Genomic DNA, 21,094 nt, shown 5'->3' on the forward strand with positions numbered 1-21,094 from the left:
TGAAAGAAGACTGAATAGATGAGGGTCTGACTCACATAATGATATATAGAAGGTCCAGGATTACAGAGCTTGGTGGATGCAATTTCTGATGGGTCCTTGGTAGCTGGGTCAGTTATCAACCATCCTGGAACATTGGGCCTGACTCAGAGGTGTTGGGAGTTGCATTTGTTATTGTGATTTGGTGTTTGGGTACGTGGCTGTGATAATATACAAATTCTATTTTCTGCCTTCCCCTTGTGCACCAGCGTGTGACAGAGAGTAAATGTGCTGAGACTCCCACTTATAGTGTTTGTGGCCAGTGTAACTGCATCAGTAGTTCTGAGCCCTCTACCATCGGCTTACCATCGCATTCACCATTGGCTCATCATCGCACTCATCATCGGCTCACCATCTCATTCAGCATTGACACTTGCAGCAGCCTATGGCCTACTCAATGTTTTCTTCTCATATTTCCTACACATAGCCCCTGTGGCTGTGGATGTACATTTGGGAACACAGCTGTGGTCACTGACATGCCCGTGTCACTCCCATATCACACCATAAGATGCTTTTATTATTTTATAAACACTTCAGGCCATTTCCCATTCACTCGCCAGGAACGCCCATGGTTGTGCGCCACCGGCTCTACTGCAAGCAACTCCATACACAACAGCGGTCTCTGTGAACGCATGCGCCATACGGGTTTTCAGGACTTTCCGTGCATGTGCAGTAGCAAATAATCCCTAATTTGAGCAAACAACGGCATTGCGTCCACCTGTGAATCCGGCCTATTTTGAGGAAACAGCCATAGCTGACAGCTCTGTGACTAAAGTTGGTTACACATTAGATGATATGTACCCAGCACGACAATGCCGGTGACAGGACCCGGCATGTGGCAGGTGCATACACACTTGCCAATGCCAGGTCCGATGGGGGAGGGATGTGTCATGTTGCATTCTGCAGCATGGCACCTTTAGTGACATCCCCTGTCGGCCCTGCAGTAGGGAAGAAGGATGATGTGCATATTATGGGTACACACTAGAAGATGTACCCGATATGTTGCTCTGATCCGTGGGATCGGACAACATATCATCTAGTGTGTACCCAGCATAATACACATTACAAAATGCAGTCACAGAAATAGCACCTGTACATTTTTCTTCACCATTTTTTGGTATTTGGTAATCTAGTCCCTAGAAGCCGGGGGCTTGTGCACATGCCTCTTTTTTTTCTTCCCCTACATCACGGTGCTGCTCAGGTGGGCAGGGGAGTGGCAGTCCCCCTCAAGACAACTGGTAGGAGCCACCACTGGTTACCAGTGTTTTATGTGTTTATGTAGTGAGTCTAGTTACATAAGAAAAGATACAGGTGTAATTCTGTAAGTAAACTCTTTCTGAGGTTGTTACATACGTTCCCTTTCTTTCTCTACCAGTTTCTATGCGGCTGAAATGGTTTGCGGATTGGAACATCTTCACTTTAAGGGCTTCATCCATCGGTAAGTACATTTCTTTTCTCATTGTAGTAGATAATTGTTCTCAATTCTGCCATTTTTAATATATTTCTTTGTACACTTGTGTCACATTTACAATGGTGAGTACGGATAGAGGTAGCTGTTACGTTCCGGCCAACTGCACATGCGTGACCTGAGTTCCTGCTTGTACATAGTTTTTGCAGACAAACTTTCAGGCCCCTGATAATGAAGGGCCCCTAATAATGAATGGGCCTATAGAAAAAACAAGTGGAAACTAGCGTTTATACTAGGGGTGAGCGGGTTCGGATTTCTGAAATCCGAACCCCCCCGAGCCCCCCCGATCCGAGTCCGATCCGAGTCAGGCTCGACTTTTCCCACCTGACTCGGATCTGAAATCGAGGCAAAACGTCATCATCCCGCCTTCCGAGTCTCGCGGGTTTTGGATCCTATATAAGGTACCCGCGTCGGCGCCATTTTCTCACTCGGCTGTGGACAGTGAAGAGGGAGGGCGGGAGTTAGGGCTGTGTAGTGTAGTGTAGTGTAGTGCTGCTGTTGTCCACTACTTCAAAGTCCATAGGGGCTGGCTGTGTTGTGCTGTGCTGCTGTTGTTAATAGGGGCTGTGTCCACTTCTTCAAAGTCCATAGGGGCTGGCTGGACTGTGTTGTGCAGTCAGTTCTCCATAGGGGCTGTGTCCACTCCAAAGTCCTGTGCAGTGTCCCAGTCCTAAAGGAGTGCTGTAGTGTTGTCCAGGGGGTGCTCTGTCCATCAGGGGTGCTCCCCCCAAGTGCTAAAAAAATAATATATTTTCTGTGTTTGTGAATTGTGTGCGCAGTAGCCGCACGTGCATCAACAAAGTAGTGCCAAGAGTGCGCCTGTGTCATAAGTAAAGGGCCGGCTGGCTTGACCGTTAAAGGGTGCTGTAACCCCCAAAGTACACTCCAGTCCAAACCAAAAAAAAAATTATTTTCTGTGTTTGTGAATTGTGTGCGCAGTAGCCGCACGTGCATCAACAAAGTAGTGCCAAGCGTGCGCCTGTGTCATAAGTAAAGGGCCGGCTGGCTTGACCATTAAAGGGTGCTGTAACCCCCGAAAGTACACTCCAGTCCAAATCAAAAAAAAAATATTTTCTGTGTTTGTGAATTGTGTGCGCAGTAGCCGCACGTGCATCAACAAAGTAGTGCCAAGCGTGCGCCTGTGTCATAAGTAAAGGGCCGGCTGGCTTGACCGTTAAAGGGTGCTGTAACCCCCGAAAGTACACTCCAGTCCAAACCCAAAAAAAATTATTTTCTGTGTTTGTGAATTGTGTGCGCAGTAGCCGCACGTGCATCAACAAAGTAGTGCCAAGCGTGCGCCTGTGTCATAAGTAAAGGGCCGGCTGGCTTGACCGTTAAAGGGTGCTGTAACCCCCGAAAGTACACTCCAGTCCAAACCAAAAAAAATTATTTTCTGTGTTTGTGAATTGTGTGCGCAGTAGCCGCACGTGCATCAACAAAGTAGTGCCAAGCGTGCGCCTGTGTCATAAGTAAAGGGCCGGCTGGCTTGACCGTTAAAGGGTGCTGTAACCCCCAAAGTACACTCCAGTCCAAACCAAAAAAAAAATTATTTTCTGTGTTTGTGAATTGTGTGCGCAGTAGCCGCACGTGCATCAACAAAGTAGTGCCAAGCGTGCGCCTGTGTCATAAGTAAAGGGCCGGCTGGCTTGACCGTTAAAGGGTGCTGTAACCCCCGAAAGTACACTCCAGTCCAAACCCAAAAAAAATTATTTTCTGTGTTTGTGAATTGTGTGCGCAGTAGCCGCACGTGCATCAACAAAGTAGTGCCAAGCGTGCGCCTGTGTCATAAGTAAAGGCCCGGCTGGCTTGACCGTTAAAGGGTGCTGTAACCCCCGAAAGTACACTCCAGTCCAAACCAAAAAAAAATTATTTTCTGTGTTTGTGAATTGTGTGCGCAGTAGCCGCACGTGCATCAACAAAGTAGTGCCAAGCGTGCGCCTGTGTCATAAGTAAAGGGCCGGCTGGCTTGACCGTTAAGGGTGCTGTAACCCCCGAAAGTACACTCCAGTCCAAACCAAAAAAAAATTATTTTCTGTGTTTGTGAATTGTGTGCGCAGTAGCCGCACGTGCATCAACAAAGTAGTGCCAAGAGTGCGCCTGTGTCATAAGTAAAGGGCCGGCTGGCTTGACCGTTAAAGGGTGCTGTAACCCCCGAAAGTACACTCCAGTCCAAACCAAAAAAAAATTATTTTCTGTGTTTGTGAATTGTGTGCGCAGTAGCCGCACGTGCATCATCAAAGTAGTGCCAAGCGTGCGCCTGTGTCATAAGTAAAGGGCCGGCTGGCTTGACCGTTAAAGGGTGCTGTAACCCCCGAAAGTACACTCCAGTCCAAACCAAAAAAAAATTATTTTCTGTGTTTGTGAATTGTGTGCGCAGTAGCCGCACGTGCATCAACAAAGTAGTGCCAAGCGTGCGCCTGTGTCATAAGTAAAGGGCCAGCTGGCTTGACCGTTAAAGGGTGCTGTAACCCCCAAAGTACACTCCAGTCCAAACCAAAAAAAAAATTATTTTCTGTGTTTGTGAATTGTGTGCGCAGTAGCCGCACGTGCATCAACAAAGTAGTGCCAAGCGTGCGCCTGTGTCATAAGTAAAGGGCCGGCTGGCTTGACCGTTAAAGGGTGCTGTAACCCCCGAAAGTACACTCCAGTCCAAACCAAAAAAAAATTATTTTCTGTGTTTGTGAATTGTGTGCGCAGTAGCCGCACGTGCATCAACAAAGTAGTGCCAAGCGTGCGCCTGTGTCATAAGTAAAGGGCCGGCTGGCTTGACCGTTAAAGGGTGCTGTAACCCCCGAAAGTACACTCCAGTCCAAACCAAAAAAAAATTATTTTCTGTGTTTGTGAATTGTGTGCGCAGTAGCCGCACGTGCATCAACAAAGTAGTGCCAAGCGTGCGCCTGTGTCATAAGTAAAGGGCCGGCTGGCTTGACCATTAAGGGTGCTGTAACCCCCGAAAGTACACTCCAGTCCAAACCAAAAAAAAATTATTTTCTGTGTTTGTGAATTGTGTGCGCAGTAGCCGCACGTGCATCAACAAAGTAGTGCCAAGAGTGCGCCTGTGTCATAAGTAAAGGGCCGGCTGGCTTGACCGTTAAAGGGTGCTGTAACCCACAAAGTACACTCCAGTCCAAACCCCAAAAAAAAATATTTTCTGTGTTTAGCCGCACGTATATATCAAATCGATATAACATAAATGGAGGACCAAACTTTCTCCGATAAAAATAAAATAGAGAAAGATCAAGAACCACTTCCTCCTAGTGCTGAAGCTGCTGCCACTAGTCATGACATAGACGATAACATGCCATCAACGTCGTCTGCCAAGGCCGATGCCCAATGTCATAGTAGAGGGCACATACAATCCCAAATGGCAAAGTTCAGGAAAATGACCTTGAAAAAGACATTTAAATCAGCTGAAGAGAAACGTAAACTTGCCAATATGCCATTTACGACACGGAGTGGCAAGGAACGGCTAAGGTCGATCCCTAGTATGTTCATGACTAGTGGTTCAGCTTCACATGACGATGGAAGCCCTCCTCCCACTAAAAAAATCAAAAGAGTTAAGCTGGCAAAAGCACAGCGAAGAACTGTGCTTTCTAAGAAGATATCACAAATCCCCAAGGAGAGTCCAAGTGTGGTGGTGGTTGCGATGCCTGACCTTCCCAGCACTGGACGGGAAGAGGTGGCTCTTTCCACCATTTGCACGCCCCCTGCAAGTGCTGAAAGGAGCACCCACAGTCCACTTGCTGATATGCAAATTGAAGATGTCACTGTTGAAGTACAACAGGATGAGGATACTGGTGTAGCTGGCGCTGAGGAGGAAGTTGGCGAGGAGGATTCTGATGGTGATGTGGTTTGTTTAAATCAGGCTCCGAGGGAGACAGTTGTTGTCCGTGGGATGAAAAAGCCCATCACGGTCATGCCTGGGCAGAAGACCAAACATTCCACCTCTTTGGTCTGGCAATATTTCTATCCAAATCCGGACAACAACTGTCTTGCCATATGTACCATATGTAAAGGTGAAATAAGTAGGGGTAGGGACGTCAACCACCTAGGAACATCCTCCTTTATACAGCACCTGCAGCGCGTTCATAAAAAGTTACTGTCAAGTTCAGAAACTTTGGCTAAGACCGTAAGCAGTCCAGGGACACCTAAATCCCATTGTCCTGTTGTATCCAAGCGCCTGCAAACCACACCGTCAACTCCCTCCTCGTCAATTTCCTCCTTAGTCAGGATCGGAAGTAGTCCTGCAGGCCATGTCACTGGCATGACTGACTCTCCTATCCGGGATTCCTCTGGAGGATCCTGCATTGCTACGCCTACTGCTGCCGCTGCTGCTGTTGCTGCTGCTGGGAGTCGTTCATCATCCCAGAGAGGAAGTAGGAACACCACTACTTTTACTAAACAATTGACCCTCCAACAGTCCTTAGCGAGGAGGATGAAGTACGACAGCAGTCATCCTGAAGCAAAACGTATAACTGAGGCCTTGACTGCTATGTTGGTGTTAGACGTGCGTCCGGTATCCGCCATTAGTGCAGTGGGATTTAGACAATTGATGGAGGTAGTGTGTCCCCGGTTCCAAATCCCGTCTAGATTCCACTTCACTAGGCAGGCGATACCGAGACTGTACAGAAACGTCAGAAAAAGTGTCCTCAGTGTCCTGAAAAATGCCGTTGTACACAATGTCCACTTAACCACGGACATGTGGACAAGTGGAATAGGGCAGACTAAGGACTATATGACTGTGACAGCCCACTGGGTAGATGTATCACCTTACGCAGCAACAGCAGCAGCGTCACCAGTAGCAGCATCTCAGAAACGCCAGCTCGTTACAAGGCAGGCTACGCTGTGTATCACCGGTTTCAGTAAGAGGCACACCGCCGACAACCTCTTAGAGAAACTGAGGGAAATCATCGCCCAGTGGCTTACCCCACTTAGACTCTCCTGGGGATTTGTGATATCTGACAACGCCACCAATATTGTGCGGGCATTACATCTGGGCAAATTCCAGCACGTCCCATGTTTTGCTCACACAATAAACTTGGTGGTGCAGAATTTTCTGAAAAGCGACAGGGGCGTGCAGGAGACGCTTTGGGTGGCCCGAAAAATTTCTGGCCACTTTCGCCATTCAGCGACTGCGTGCCGAAGACTGGAGCGCCAGCAAACACTCTTGAACCTGCCCCGCCATCACCTGAAGCAAGAGGTTGTGACGCGGTGGAACTCAACCCTCTATATGCTTCAGAGGATGGAGGAGCAGCAAAAGGCCATACAAGCCTATACATCCACCTATGACATAGGCAAAGGAGGGGGTATGCACCTGACTCAAGCGCAGTGGAGAATGATTTCCGTGTTGTGCAAGGTTCTCCAGCCCTTCGAACTTGCCACACGTGAAGTCAGTTCAGACACAGCCAGCTTGAGTCAGGTCATTCCCCTCATCAGGCTTTTGCAGAAGCAGCTGGAGAAAGTGAAGGAGGAGCTAAGACGGAGCGATTCCGCTCGGCATGTGGGACTTGTGGATGAAGCCCTTCATTCGCTTTGCCAGGATTCCAGGGTGGTCAATCTGTTGAAATCAGACCACTACATTTTGGCCACCGTGCTTGATCCTAGGTTTAAAGCCTATGTGGTGTCTCTCTTTCCGGCCGACACAAGCCTGCAGAGGTGCAAAGACCTGCTGGTGAACACACTGTCAGCTGAAGCGGAACGTGACACGTCAACGGCTCCTTCTTCATTTTCTCCCGCAACTGGGGCTGCCAGGAAAAAACTTTGGTATCCTAAGCAACCCGCTGGCGATGATGCAGGGCAGGCAGGACCAAGTTTGGACATCTGGTCCGGACTGAAGGACCTGGCAACAATTTCTGACATGTCTACTGTCACTGCATATGATACTGTCACCATTGACAGAATGGTGGAGGATTACATCGGTGACAGCATCCAAGTAGGCATGTCAGACAGTCCATACCTGTACTGGCAGGAAAAAGAGGCAATTTGGAGGCCCCTGTACAAGCTGGCTCTATTTTACCTGAGTTGCCCCCCCTCCAGTGTGTACTCCGAAAGAGTGTTTAGTGCAGCCGGGAACCTTGTCAGCGAAAGGCGTAGGAGGTTGCTTCCACAGAATGTGGAGAAGATGATGTTCATCAAAATGAATTATCAGCTCTTCCAGGGAGACCAGCCTCCAGAAGGTACAGAGGGACCTGTGGTGGTGGATTCAAGTGGGGACGAGTTAATACTTTGTGAGGATGAGGATGTACACACTGAAGAGGGTGAGGAATCGGTGGATGAGGAGGATGAGGATGACATCTTGCCTCCGTAGAGCCAGTTTGTGCAGGGACACATTAATTGCCAGCTTGTTTTGTGGGGGCCCAAACGAACCAATCATTTCAGCCACAGTTGTGTGGCAGACCCTGGCGCTGAAATGATTGATTTGTTAAAGTGTGCATGTCCTGTTTATACAACATAAGGGTGGGTGGGAGGGCCCAAGGACAATTCCATCTTGCACTTCTTTTTTTTCTTTGCATTATGTACAGTTTGGGGCCTAGTTTTTCTAACTGCCATCCTGTCTGCCACTGCAGTGTCACTCCTAGATGGGTCACGTGTTTGTGCCGCCCACTCGTGTCGCTTAGCATAGTCATCCAGCTACCTCGGTGCAACCTTTTGGACATGAAAACACTATTGTGAGGTGTGAGGTGTTCAGAATAGACTGGAAATGAGTGGAAATTAAGGTTATTGAGGTTAATAATAGCATAGGAGCAGAGAAACCAACAAATTCTGTGATTTTAGCTGTTTTTATGCTTTTTTAAAAAAAAATACAGATCCAAAACACAAAACCCAGAACCCAAAACACGGAAGGGTGGTTTTGGCAAAACCAATCCAGATCCAAAACACGAAGAAAGATCCAGATCCAAAACCAAAACACGAAAAGTGGCCGGTGCACACCCCTAGTTTATACATATGTAACTGGCCTGTTAGTGATGATGACCATATTCCCCCATATGCAGACTTGTACACATCTTGTGTTGTGTCAGCCTCCTATGTGTGTTATTGCTTTGCTTCTAGTCACCGTCATCAGTGTACACTTATACCTACCCTATACCAGGTGTAATAGATATGCCTGGAAACAGCCATATATACTCTTATGTCTAGAGTAGCCTACAGCTGCAGTGACGCACCTTCCCTGAGCTTTGTCAGTATGAGAGCACCAGCTACAGCCACTTGCAGCTCTTCAGTCATAAGTGTAGATGCGATGGGAATGCGTAGACTCTGCACTGCATGTACTTATGTATGCTCAGTATCAGAACATACACAGTGCATACCCATGTAAGATATGCTCCACCAACAAGTGCTTATTAGCGCTGCGGAATATGTGTGCGCTATATAAATAACTGGTAATAAATAAATAAAATAAATCAATTCTTCTCTGTATCAGCCCAATAACCCCTTTTATTCCTCTGATATTTTACATCGGTTTCAAATAAAGCTATGCATCTATTGATAATGAGTAGGGATGTGCACCGGACCTTTTTCCCGGATTTGGATTTGGTTCTAATTCGTTGTCCGGCTTGGATTTGGATTTGCCAAACCTGCAGTGACTGGTTTTGGATTTGGATTAGTTACAAAAATTTACAAAAAAAAGCTAAAATCACATAATTTGGGCTTTTTTTTGTTCCTAGAGGATTATTAACCTCAATGTCATTTATATAGATATAGAGTTCACCTATAGGCTGTAGCAGATAAATTATGGGATTAATCAATAGATTTTATCATACCTGTGTAATTTGATTTGTCAATAATGAGCAGCTCTTATACCTCAGGCACAATACAATACACTGGTGGTTACTACAAATGAAAAGTAAGGACAATACTGGTGTAGATGGGTGATATGCAAAAATAATAATAATAATAATAATAATAATAATAATAATAATAATAATAATGTGTTTGATGCAACTACTGTAGTATACAAATTATAAACAAATAAGGTGGGGGGAGTCAGATTGCCAAATGCAATGGAAATATTGAACCAATTATACAGTGAGTGTTTGAATCTAAGGTAAGTGAGTCCAGGTACTTACCAATGGAGAATTCTGTTTGTTGACATGGGGGATTCCAAAAAGTTTTTAGTGTTGTCACCCATATGGCTCTGTAGAAGCCATGGGGACCCCTACAGCGTGCACAGCACTGTCCGGGCTCTATCTGCTTTGTTAGAATGAGGCTGGTGGACAGGGGTCAAGTGAGCTAGCGGCACCCACCGCTAGCTACAGCAAGGGTCAGCAGTCGCCAGTGGCCAGTCACTAACAGGAGCTGTCTGAAGCCGCACCCTGGAACCTTAAGTGGCTGATTTGGCTTAGCGGGACTTGGCTGACTACCAGCGGTCTGCAGCAGGAAAAGCCGGCCAGGTCAGGGCAAAATTAGCAGCATTGTGTCGGGGCCAGAGGGTGGGGGGCAGTGACAGCACTTAGCTTCTGCAAGATTCAATCAGCGGCTTCCAGCATGCTAACAGGCCACTGGTTGGCTGAGAGACAGCCATTCTCAGCCTCCCAGCAGCCTGTTACGATGGTAGCGGCCGCTGATTGGATCTGACAGAGGAAGCTTTCCAAACCAAAACACAGAGATCAGACACCGGGATCTCTTGTTTTTGGATCCGAGTCCAGCAGAAAGATCTGAGCGGGACTTGGATCAGCTTGGATCCCCTAAATTCGGAGGGGTTCGGATTTCCTATAATCCGAACCGCTCATCTCTAATAATAAGTTTGGGAAACACTGTGTAGCATCTATGTTTACAAATGGGGACATTTATTAAACACTACACATTAATAAAACAATAAATTAGAAGGGAGGAGAGGGACCGGGTTAGAAGAGAGAGGAGAGAGTAAGGAGACAGTAATGGAGTGATGGACAAATAAAGGATTGTTGCTAATTGGTGGCTGGTCTCACAGGAGGGGCCAGTCACCATGAAGCACATAAATGGCAGGGACAGCCACTGCACCAATAATCCTGAATCACGGTGACCAGATCCCAGGTCTCTTACAGGCACAGGTCTCCCTACAGCTCCAAAACTGGGGCCCCACTTGAAACAAGCGAGGGCCTCAATAGATTATAAAAACACTAATGGGCCAGTCTGACACTGCATCCGACCAGGAAAGCCAAGGGGGAGAGCGGGTACTTGTTAACCGGGCATGGGTTTATTGGAGGGGCATAGTCGCAGCTTCATGATTTGACCACACCCCCTCCCAGTACCCAACAATGCTGTCAGCAGCCCTGCATCTGTCACGCTTTCTATAATTCAAAGCCGCAGAGGCACCTGACAGAAGTCCCCTACATTGGTGGCACTTCCAGGGAATGGACTCCCACTAAAGTACTGTTTTACTTACATACTGGATTTAGTAAAATTGATTGATGGGTAAACCCTTAAAGTGCTTTATTGCATACTGAAAGATGTAATTGCAAGTTATATCATGTGATTGTCCATCTTAACAGCGTATTATACTGACAGAATCAATACTATATGTTGAAAGAAATAGTTATAGAACAGAAAGTAAATGTAGAATCTTCCTTTTCAGAGACATCAAACCAGAGAACATCCTCATCGATGGCGCAGGCCATATTAAAATTGCTGATCTGGGCCTTGCATTGAACAACATGCATGGAGGTCTGGTCGCCTTTGGCTATGCAGGGACACCAGGCTATATTGCCCCCGAGGTGAGTTATAGAGGATGTCTTATATGATAATATTTATGCTAAATAGCAAGTACACTGCTACAGATAGTAATCATGTCTTACTCTGGGGGTGACCTAACCACAGTTATAGTCTATCAATGCAACATATCTCAGCTATTTACCTTGCTAATATATATATACAATAATGTAACACAAAATTGGGGTGCAATCTATTTTATATTTTGATATAATGAAAGCTAGAAAGAGAGACAGAGGGAGCGTCAGACTTTTTGGTTTTCAATGGACCAGAAAAAAGCTGTGTAACATTTGGTATTGTATAATGTAAAAGGGCTGTAGGTAATTCCTCACCATGGAGAATATCGCTGATCAGAATGTGAGCAGTGTAATGTCATCACAGGTGTAATGTTATGTCACACGTTCTGACTATGGGTATTCTCACTGTGGATGAATTATACATAACTCATGTAATATAAAAAGGGTCCAATAATTCCCCAAACTTACAATAATATGGGGCCTATTCATCATAACTTAAAATTCTCTGGAGGTAAATAGGTTTAGAACTCGCATGGAGTTCTACTTAATTACCGGGGAATTCATCATTCCTCCTCCCCATAACTATCTATTTTGAAAAGCTGTAATTTTTGCGATGACAGCTTTTCCCTCTCTACACTACCTTACCATAGCTGTAATCTGTGGTAATTTTGTGTGTGTGTGTGTCCCCAACTCCCCCTCCCCCCTCCAAAAATGTCCCCCCTGTTCCGCAGTCATCTGCCCACTGCAGCGCCTCCGGCTCTGGTGTCTGCTCTGACACGCGTTCTCCCAGAAGACCACAGTACATTTTGGAAAAAAAAATATATATATTTTTTCTAAACTTTGTGTTCTGCTAGGAGAACACAGTGTCCGAGCAGCCGCTAGGGGACGGACCAGAGCGCCAGAGGAAGATGCCAGGGGGACCTATCCAGCTGGAAGCAGGTAAGTCTCACCTGCTATTCGCCACCTCACAGTGGCAGATAGTAACTTCATCAAATTCCGAAAATACATAATTTTCGGAATTTGATGAGTAGCATCATTTCCATATCCCCATACTAATGTATGGGGAGTGTGGAAATTAACACAGGGGGACTTAACCAGGAGATATCAGTGATATCTCCTGTTTTAAGATACTTCAAGAATACTAAAATAACGGTATTTAAGGAAAATGTCCTTAAAAATTATATTTTAGTGTTCATGAATAGGCCCCTATATGAGAAAAACACAGAAAACAGGTTACAATGAGCCACCTGCCTCATAGCTCTAGAGCCGTGTGTCATATGCCAGGGTGGTATGACCAGGGCACTATCTATGTTCTCTCTGTGTTTGTCAGGGTTTCCTACATGTGCTCCCATTTTACCCTACCGAGCAAACACATATTGCTAACTTAATGTTAGTGTATAAGGCTGTGAAGACTGGGTGAGGGTGTAATGAGTGTGATAGGGAATTATTTTAGTGGGTAATGACACAGGAGTCTCATAGAGGTGGTTCTTACAGGTGAGATGAGGCAGATGTCAGAAGGATATGTAAGAGGCCATGAGGGGGAGTATTTCATGAAGAGGTTTGAGATGTATAAAGGGTTGAGATGTACAGGGGTTGTATGATGTTGAGGGTGAGTAAGTAGAATTGGGTTCTGCAGGATATAGGATATAGCCATAGTAGGAATATGCAGAATGGTGGAGTGTCAGAAGATATAAATCAGTTTTGCAGCATTCGGGATTGATTGAAGTAAGAATAGATGGGTGATTTTTGTACTCACATTATATACATTGGAGTACACAGGAACCATGGGGTAATGAGTTGAATGCAGGAGTTTGGACACTTTTAGAAAGTTTTACTGAAGTCTGAGCTCCTCCCCCTATATACACTTCCGTTCAAGAGTTTGGGGTCACTTAGAAATGTCCTTATTTTTGAAAGAAAAGCACTGTTTTTTTCAATGAAGATAACATTAAATTAATCCGAAATGGTAAATGACTATACTAGCTGCAAACGTCTGGTTTTTAAATTAATATCTACATAGCTGTATAGAGGCCCATTTTCAGCAACCATCACTCCAGTGTTCTAATGGTACATTGTATTTACTAAGCGCGTTAGAAGACTAATGGATGATTAGAAAACCCTTATTCAATTATGTTTTACATGCGAGAAATTGCCAAGAAACTGAACATTTCCTACAAAGGTGTGTACTACTCCCTTCAGAGAACAGCACAAATAGCCTCTAACCAGAGTACAAAGAGAAGTGGGAGGCCCCGTATACAACTGTGCAAGAAGACAAGTACATTAGAGTGTCTAGTTTGAGAAATAGACGCCTCATAAGTCCTCAACTGGCAGCTTCATTAAAAGGTACCCGCAAAACGCCAGTGTAAACGTCTACAGTGAAGAGGCGACCCTGGGATGCTGGCCTTCTAGGCAGAGTGGCAAGATATTGCCATATCTGAGACTGGCCAATAAAAGGAAAAGATTAATATGGGCAAAAGAACACAGACATTGGACAGAGGAAGATTGGAAAAAAGTGTTATGGACAGACAAATTGAAGTTTGAGGTGTTTGGATCACACAGAAGAACATTTGTGAGATGCAGAACAAGTGAAAAGATGCTGGAAGAGTGCCTGACGCCATCTGTCAAGCATGGTGGAGGTAATGTGATGGTCTGGGGCTGCTTTGGTGCTGATAAAATGGGAGATTTGTACAAGGTAAAAGGGATTTTGAATAAGGAAGGCTATCACTCCATTTTGCAATGCCATACCCTATGGACAGCACTTGATTGGAGCCAATTTCCTCCTCCAACCGGACAATGTCCCAAAGCACATCTCCAAATTATACAAGAACTATTTAGGGAAGAAGCAGGCAGCTGGTATTCTGTCTGTAATGGAGTGGCCAGCGCAGGCACCAGATCTCAACCCCATTGAGCTGTTGTGGGAGTAGCTTGACTGTATGGTGCGCACGAAGTGCCCATCAAGCCAATCCAACTTGTGGGAGGTACTTCAGGAAGTGTGGGGTGAAATTTCTGCAGATTACCTAAACAAATTAACAGCTTGAATGCCAAAGGTCTGCAATGCTGTAATTGCTGCAAAAAGAGCATTCTTTGATGAAAGCAAAGTTTGAAGGACAAAATTATTATTTCAAATAAAAATCATTACTTCTTACCTTGCCAATGTCTTGACTATATGTTCTATTCATTTTGCAACTCATTTGATAAATAAAAGTCAGTTTTCATGTAAAACACGAAAATTGTCTGGGTGACCCCAAACTTTTGAATGGTAGTGTATCTCCTAGCCAGTAGCAAGCCAGTTATTTTTATAACCCAACTCTAGTATAGGAGAGAGTGGGTGAGATGCATCAACACCAAAAATTTCTGAAAATGCCTTTATGGAGGTTTGACCACATTCCCCATATGCACCAAGTTCCAGATGGCGAAACTTTCCAAAGTTTGTGCCCGATAAGTAACGTCATCTATAGTATGAACTTGGTATGAACTTACACCCCTGTATCTGAGATCGGTAAAATGTAAAGTGAAAGCTAATGCTATTACTTTACTTCTGGGTTCTGCCCATCAGGAAAATTTCCAGCCCACCAAGGAGGGATCAGATGTTTCTTTTCCTGCCAGGCCTCTCCCATAGGGGAAAGTGGGCTATCACCATCTTTAGAAGGCCTTAGCTAATGGATACAAGCTGTAAAAAGATGGGATTGTTATATAGCCCCTTAATGCTGTCCCCATAAAAACTATCAGGATGCCTGATTCAATTTGCTCCTTCTTTACAGCCTTGTTCAAAAGGTGTGGTAGTTACTTCTGGCCTAAATACAGTATGTGTATACAGTCATTTCTGTGTGTCTTAAGGACAGAGGGCCTGATTCAGAGGTGGAAGCAATCTCATTGGCGATTGTGTCTTTGTACCCAGTGCTACTGTACCATTAAACGCCACTATCGGTTGCACCATTGAAACTTGCACCAGCCCTGTGCTAGGTGCAGATCATCTACCTGAGTGTGGCCTTCAATGTGAGCGATTCATGGTCTCTGTATGCAGCCACTTTTAGCAACACAGTCATATCACTCCTAGCAGAGATAAACCCCAAGTGCAGGTTGGAGGTCACACCTCCGGCAGTCTGCTGGGTCAAAGTGCCTGGCAGCTGTCAGGCTCCAATACAGTCCGGGTTGCAGATCACTTTGGTTATCAGATCAGCAACATGAGCAACCCCCCCCCCCCCCCAATGAGAGAGTGAGGACTGAGGCACCTCCAAGCTGTTAGGACCAGCAGGAACTGTCCCGTGTTCCCGTTGGGCCAATGCACCCTTGGATTCCCCCAGGGCAATATTATTCTTACACCAATGTATGGGATCTTAGTACAGTATTTACTATTCATACTTATATTTACATTATAGAGAATAGCCTTTAGTATGAAGTAAATTAAGTCTTTATTTTGGCAGATGGAAGATTTCCTTGGGTACAACAGTGCGGCAGACTGGTTTTCCTTTGGAATCGTACTGTTCCAAATGCTAACTGGAGAATCCCCGTTCCTGTGCAGGCTGCTTGACCTCCCGAGCTTTTCATTACATCCTGATGCGCAAGACATCATTGAAAAGGTGAGTGTGAGTAAGTGCTGAGTATGCTGCTCAGGTTGCAAGATCACTCATTTAATATGAGAAACAGGAAATGTAAGGGATAAATATAAATAGAAACCTTTACAAAGAGTAACACCCTAAGGAGCTTATTCATCATAACTAAAAAAAAAAATCGATGGAGGTAGTTAGGTGTAGAACTCACATGGAGTTCTACCTAAGTACCACAGGAATTCATCATTCTTCCTCTTCTCCATAAGTGTCTATTCCGAAACGCTGTCATTTTTGCGATGACAGCTTTTCAGAAAATAGATACTTTTCCCTCTCTACACTACCTTACCGCAGCTGTAATCTGTGCTGCGCATGCGCTGTTACAGTCACAAAAGCGGTGCATGCACAGCACTGATTACAACTGCGGGAATTCTGTTGATGAATAGGCCCCTGAGTTAGCAATATACAAATACAGAGGGGACACATATTTGTATAATACACCATAACAAACCTACAAAATAGTTATAAATTCTAACTAGAACAAATTTATTAAGCACATATTAAATCACAACAATGGAATATGTTAGCGTGACAACATAAAAGGGGGACAGTAATAACAGGGTGACACGTTACATACCTGTGTATTCAGCATCATGGACCCTTGTATTTATATACCTGCACATAACAAGCAGAGTAAACAGTTGCCCACTGTACCAGTGCTGGTTTTACATGGATGCTGCAAACACACAAAATACATTCACTCACCAGATGCACTCTTGTCTCTTCACTGGAGGAACGCTTGTAATCACAATAAACACAAGACAACAGCCCACCCACATGGCTGCAATACACTTTCCTTGTCTAGCATGTGTCACCCACAACAACCTGGCTACTCATACATACATCATGGCCCTAAATCTCGCTGACCCAGTGAACAACAAGAATCCAGACTGGGTGTAGTGCTCTCCCTAACACACACTACCCCTATACTCCCAAACAAGGCATTTACACCAAGAATGCAGCTATAGTTACAAAGCAAAATGATAATGCAGTTACACATCCATGCAATAGCACAGTGGTAGAACAAGCAGGCACCTTACCAACAGCCTACCTTTATTGTGGGCCTGACAGTGGGAGATGCAAAGCCTAGGTGGCAAGGTTAATTAACATGCAGCATGTTCTATTTATGGGGCCCACACACTAAACTTGGATCTAGTACCCACCTATCCATGAACCAACGACAACTTTTACAGGACCTAGTACCCTTCCATGCCCCAGACCTAGTGTCTGCCTGTCAATGTGCCTAAAAAAGACCTAAAGAACTCAATGCACTTTGCAACCTCGGGCTGAATGCTCACCTATTAATGGGGGGTAAATCAATACTTATAGTGCTTGCTGTCCTTAGGCCTGTTGCCTACCTAACATGGTCAATAGGATACAGGGCTTAATACCCATGGTTGCTCTGGCCTATTTCCCACCTTTCCAGGAGCCAGCTATTTGTTTCCTGCATGGCCTACTGCTCTCTGCACATCAGGCCTACTACTCGCCTAACAAGGGTCTTCAATAATGCTACTGAACCTAATGCCCACCTATTATGCTCCTAGACTAGTGCCGGATGGGGCCCATGGGCCTTGTGCCCAAACCCAGATGTGACACAATTGGATGTACCAATCCTGTCATCTTTGGCTGAGCCACACCTGGCTCCACCATGTTCGCCCACCCTGTGTTCACCTGAAGCGTGCTATTACCCACTGCCTTAGGGCTTCCAGTAGTCTTCATCTGAGGGGCAGCAGCCACTGCTGCCTTAGGACTTCTGGGCTTCCTTCACAACCCTAGGGCTTCTAATGTCTTCCCCAACCTTCACCTCATGTACAGTGCCAGTTTAAGCTCTTTAGCAATGGCCACTGCTGCAACCCCTCTTCTGATTGTTGGCTCAATTGTTCTCACCTGGGGGGTGGCAGCCTGTTTATAACTCTTGGTAATCGGTGCCGCCATCCAGGACTTTTGGGTTCTCCTTCCTAAGTCTTCAATCTTCGGCTGTTCTTCTATGCTCCCTCTCTGCCACTGGACTCCTCCATGGCACCTCATGCTGGCGATGAAGCGGCTCACTGTAACCATATTGGATTACCGATGCGGCTAGCCGTGATTGGCTTGCTTCAGGTGCCATTTCCGAATTGGTCTGCTGTGATTGGCGGGACCTGAATCCTTACAGATTCAGACCTCTGCCATTCTCCACATGTCTGTTTTAGGCAGTGGTGGCTCCAGGATCCAGACGCACTGCCATGCCTGAGGCTGCCTCTTGTCCCCGACGCTTTGTCAACCAGGATCTTTCCAGATCCAGGTCTGCGGCTGCACCCGGTTTGCCAACCGGACCCCGTTACACTGACATATAGATGTCTCCTCATACATCTAGCCTCATTACATCATACAGCGCAAGTCACCCATCGCTAATGAGCAGCACTGAGAGGTGTAACGTAGACTCTATTTCTTTACATTTTGCATCTTATTCACATTGCAGATACAGTGACTCACCACTTACAGTGTACTAAAGATGTTTGGGTGCAACTTTAACTGCACAGGAATTCCTTTTAAACATATACAAAGTTGCAGATAAAGTACAACAGAACTTAGCGTGAGAAAATGCGCATACAGAGTCAGACTCATTTACACACAGATGTACAAATGTTATATATCAAACTGATCAGTGTAATCTAGGAAAGTAGTTTTGCAGCTTCCAGTTGTTTTATTTGTGTGACTAAGATTTTTTAAGGGAAAAATACGTTGAGAGGGGCTGTTTGGCATGTCTGAGGCCACAGTGTTTGACAACACATCTGTATATTGTATAAAACACAGACATCATATACATATTTTTTTCACAATTTCTGTCACATCTGAAAAATTATTTGGTGGAGACACCTATTACCTGTAATACATTTATTCTTGAACTCATCTGATGTGGCTAAATGCAGCTTGTCTCATCTTGCAAGTTAATAATTACTGTAACAATTTATCTAGATATATGGATCACAATTTTATTTGCAGCTCAGCTGTTACATAGTAATGGTCTTGTTGCTCTTTCCAGCTCGTGTGTGAAGATCCTGATGAACGTTTGGGTGCGGATGGTGTAATAAGATACCATCCCTTCTTCTGGAGTACGGATTGGGAGAGGCTGGAAGCCCTTCAGATACCACCCCCATTCGTACCCAGCAAAGTAAGTGCACAGATATTGGGTCCCGGTTCACCCTATGGTTTGCATACAGCTCCGATGGCAAGTAATATGCACATGTGCAGAACAGGTCCTACATCATTACATGCAGTGCACCCTAAGCTGCAGCCTGATTGAAAGGCCGTGGCCATGTGGGGGCAGGGAGGGGGTGGCACCGGGCAGAATTATTGAAAACAGGGGCATGTAGCCCTCGTTTTTTGGAAGTGCCGAGGTCAGTGTCTGTCTCTTCAGATTTACTGGCCCGGCTACGGATGTAAGACAGCCATTCTGTAACCTGAGGGTTACTCAGATGGCCGTTGTTCTCCCAAGTGATCCGATGCTGTATCCTCAGAGGCAGTATCGGATCACAGAAGCCAGCAGGAGGTCTATTTGCACAAGTCACCTCCTGCAGCGTCCAAAGATGCAGCTGCTGTGTGTCCTGTGTACAACTCTGCATCAGTCCCATTGTGTATAATGTCAGAGATTCTTGTTTTGTTTGTGTCTGACATATAAAGGTGTTTTCTCTGACTCTTTATATGAATACATGTCTCATATTTATTCTCTCTGCAGCCATCTGAGAAGTCACTACCGCACCTGACGTTAGACCATCTCCTGTCAAGTGTAACATCAGCCTGTTACCCAATAAGTTCTTTCCACCAGGAACTATTCCGGGGATTTTCTTTTGACACCTGCATGTAGCTGTCCTGCTGCCATACACCACCTGGCACCCCTTCATGGCCCTGCTGCAATTAGGTATGGCATAACATCGCCCATCGGTTCTCTGAGGCCCCCGCAAACCAGAATGTTTACCATCTAACATTCCCCCACAATGAAGGTAAGATCTTCTGTCCTGTCACTGTCCCTTATTATTCTCTGATAACACCAAATTCATCATATGTTCTCTATCACCCTGTGGGGACACTGGACCAGGGACATCCCAATAATACCCCTATGGGTGGGTGCATTTCCAACACATAGAATTTTATGTTTTAGATGTAGACAAATGTGTGCTTGCCCTAGCTATAATAGTGTAGTAATAGTGTAAGGATAGTGCAGTTATACTTTAATTTTAAGATAGGTTAGTAATAGTATAGGGATAGCATAGCAGTGGAGCAAGGATAGTATTGTAACAGTGTAGTTATACACAGTGTAGGAATAGTGTAGTTAAACTGTAGTTTAAGGATAGGCTAGTAATGTGGATATGTAATGGAGGGCATTTTTATACTGCCGCACACCCCCCCCCCTCCCCCCAACCCCACCAGGCCCAACTTCAAAAAGAGCAATCTAGTTCTTTCCTGCAGGGGAGTTATAGAAGAAATGCACCTAGATCTGCATATCTAAGGCGTGTGATTGGCCGGCTATTGAGGGGCTAGGTGGAGGCCGGAATTATAATTAAAATATCTTTCTAGAACTACCCTGCAGGAAAGATTCAAGAGATGCACCTAGATCTGCATGTTTGAGCGTCTGTGTATTTTAGCAGACTTTGCTCAGTGAAAAAAGCCGATCAAGATGCAGGTACCAAACTGCCTGCATTGAGCAGGCGCCGGGACCCAGGCCAGCAGCAGTGGCAGCCCCCCTCAGGTAAGAGGGCAGGAGCCGCTGCTGGTTACCGCCCAGGAGAACAGCCTCCTGGAAAATGACCATATAATGGCCAGACTATACTTAGTTAGTAGCTGCTTTTGCTGACAGCTAGATTGACTAAAACTACAGGCTCCCCACTCCCAGTCTAGAGGGAAGTCACTCTCCTGAATCTGGGCCTCAGGTGCGCGGTCCAGTGCTGTGGCCCAATGTCAGGTTAGTAGCATAGGGTCTTTCTGTCACTGCCTGCAAAGACAATGACTGCATGCTCCCAGGACACAGTCCTATGTATGGAGCAAAGGGCACCAGTGGGATGTCCTGGGGTTACACTTACCTGCCCCTGGCACCCTGTAATCAGTGTATGATGTGTAGAGAAACCGAAAGATTGCATAAGAAAAGAGGTGTTTTAAACCTCTAGGATGGGGGCAGGCATGTATGCAAATTACTTGTGGGAGTTAGCCTATGGCAAGCAGGGGCGGGTTTGTAACAGGAACATTATATAGTCGGCTAAAAGTGTGGGCCAAAGCCTCTTTGTTCCAGATTCTGGTCAGTGACAGAG

At 45.6% G+C, this 21,094-nt stretch overlaps 1 pseudogene; it reads left to right on the forward strand.

Annotated features, from left to right (window-relative positions):
- The window catches only part of LOC148542969 (protein kinase C delta type-like), a 47,530-nt pseudogene extending 27,874 nt beyond the window's left edge, over nt 1-19,656 (forward strand).
- The last annotated feature ends 1,438 nt before the right edge of the window (nt 19,657-21,094 follow it).

The sequence above is a fragment of the Taudactylus pleione genome, unplaced genomic scaffold (assembly GCF_031769625.1).
Source record: "Taudactylus pleione unplaced genomic scaffold, aTauple2 ptg000007l, whole genome shotgun sequence".
NCBI classification, from domain to species: Eukaryota; Metazoa; Chordata; class Amphibia; order Anura; family Myobatrachidae; genus Taudactylus; species Taudactylus pleione.